Here is a 2,528-nt window from a genome sequence, read left to right on the forward strand (position 1 = left end):
CTAGGACATCGAAGTGAAGCTGAGTGTCTTGCAGAAAGAGAAACACATGGAATTGGAAGATTTGAGTTCTTGTTTGGCATGGTAATTTGGTATGATTTTCTTTATGTAGTCAATACAGTGAGCAAATCTTTACAATCAGAGGATATGGATCTTGAGGCTGCTATTATCCAGTTAGGAGGGCTTGTTGGTTACTAGAAAGGCTACAGAGAAACTGGTTTTGAGAAAGCAAAAGCTGAAGCTATGCAAATTGCCATTGACATGGAGATCGAACCAACATTTTCTTCAAAGCCAAAGCGGGTGATAAAAAAGAAAAAGCATTTTCGTGAAGATGCTGAAAAAGTTGATGATAGTTACCGGCTAAACGCGGAAGAGAGTTTTAGGATTGATTATTTCATCAACTTTGTGGATCAAGCTATAGTGTCACTTGGGGTTAGATTTAAGCAGTTTCAGCGGTACAAAGAAATCTTAGGGTTTTTGTTTGGTTTGAAAAGGCTAAAGTCAAGAAAAGATGATGAATTGATGATATCTTGTGCCAAGCTTGAAGCTTCTCTAGAGCATGATGGACATTTTGATGTAGATGGAAAACACTTGTTTATGGAACTTCAATATCTAAGAGGAATGTTACCAGAAGAAGTTACAAGGGCGATCCAGATGTTGGAATTTCTAAAAAGAATGGATGGTTGTTATCCAAACACAGAGATCGCTTATCGTATATTACTAACAATTCCGATTTCAGTTGCTTCTGCAGAAAGAAGTTTTTCAAAGTTGAAGCTCATTAAGAATTATATATTCATATTGCGTAAAGAAAAAAAAGTTATAGTTAGGGGCAGCATATTGGCATTGTGCTTTAAGCGCCACGGATGTCCGGACCGGTACTGTTCAACACACAACACATCCACATCATCTTCTCTTTCTTCCACATCAGTTTCTCTCTTTTCCACTTTATAATTCAACACCCACTCATTTTCTATACTTTATAATGATTTGTTTAATAAAATTCAACACCTTACCCTACCATTTTTATTTTCCATATTTTTGTTTTGTTTTACATCTTTTATTTTGTAATTACATATTAATAATAATTATTAGTTTAAATTAAATTGCAATATTTAAAAGCTATATAAATGATTAATTAATTTATGTTTAATTTTATAATTTCAATAAAAATATCAATTATTAATTATAAAAAATATAAAGAGTTATTATTAAAAAAATAGAATTACAGAAACTTAAAATTCAATACAATACATTAATAAGCATACAACACAAATAATAAAAAAACACATAGCATAATTAGTATAATGATGGAGACAACCACTTTTGACCACAATTAATTTCCAAATAATTCATCGCTCAAATGTTGGAACATCTCTTTGTTCTTATCATTGAGATGTTCTTTTTCACTTAGCTTCAGCCACATTTTCATCTTCTTAGGCCGAGTTTTTTCTTTCATCAATTGGTTTGCCTCATCTTGCCTTTGGTTTGCCTCCACTTGTCTTTGGATTGCCTCTTTTCACCTTTGGTTTGCCTCCTCTTGCAACATGGGTAGTTTTTCCAAGCGTTCAAACTCTTGAGCCTTGATTTGTTTGAATTCATTAAAATCTTCGTTGACCACTTCCAAGGCTACGCCATTGCCTTTCTTTTTAGCTTTTTTCTTTGCTGCATCCCTTCCCATTGGACGAGCAGTGGATCCTACAGAGTTGGAGTCACTAGCATCACTATCGTGGGTTCTCTTGGATCCACTGATTTTAAAGCCACTATTCCCACCAACTTGACTACCATAGCGTGGTTGATCGACATCGATCCATTCTTTCATTAAATTGAAATTTCCGGTACCACCACCTGAATAGATTTCTTGCGCTTTCGCCAATACATCTTGCTCCGACCACCCACTTTGTTCTGCACCAAGAGTTGCTTCATTAACCCCATACCACAAAGAGTTCTTTGTGTAGAAAACTCGGAAAATTCAGTTGCTCCAACATTCGAAGTAATTTCTTTATCCGTCGGAGTAGAAGAATAAGTGGGTGGTTGAGATGAATATGACATCGGCGAACCGTAATATAAATGATAGTTTGGAACAGCCGACGGCATGAAAAAACCTGGTGGAAAGCCATAATTTGGTATGTTTTGGGGTTGGTTAGGGCTAGGAAACGAATTTTGGAATGGATAGTTGTTGGGATTCAGATAGTGATACCACTCAAATTACCCTAATGAGTGAATTACTCTCTCATATAAGAGGTTCAGTTGCAGTACTTAGGGATCGAATCCACAAGGAGCTAGGGAACCTATTAAATGTAGTAAAATTATTAATTCTAAGTGTTTGTTGTTTTATGGTTTAAAAGTAAATAACAATCCTAATTGAGCAAATCTATTGCTCGACTAACAAGATGATTGGGGGTGTAACTTATTGGAAGATATTAGATGCATGGTTTCTATTCATGTGTTGGAGATTATAATCCTATATATGCCTAACAGTTGCATGCATGATATATTAAAGCTCAACTCCTTAATCACAGTGATCAGCGATG

At 35.2% G+C, this 2,528-nt stretch overlaps 1 pseudogene; it reads left to right on the plus strand.

Moving 5' to 3' along the window:
• Nucleotides 1–195, plus strand: part of LOC106298137 — a 1,731-nt pseudogene extending 1,536 nt beyond the window's left edge.
• Nucleotides 196–2,528: the final 2,333 nt, after the last annotated feature.

This window comes from Brassica oleracea, chromosome C6 (assembly GCF_000695525.1).
Source record: "Brassica oleracea var. oleracea cultivar TO1000 chromosome C6, BOL, whole genome shotgun sequence".
NCBI lineage: Eukaryota > Viridiplantae > Streptophyta > Magnoliopsida > Brassicales > Brassicaceae > Brassica > Brassica oleracea.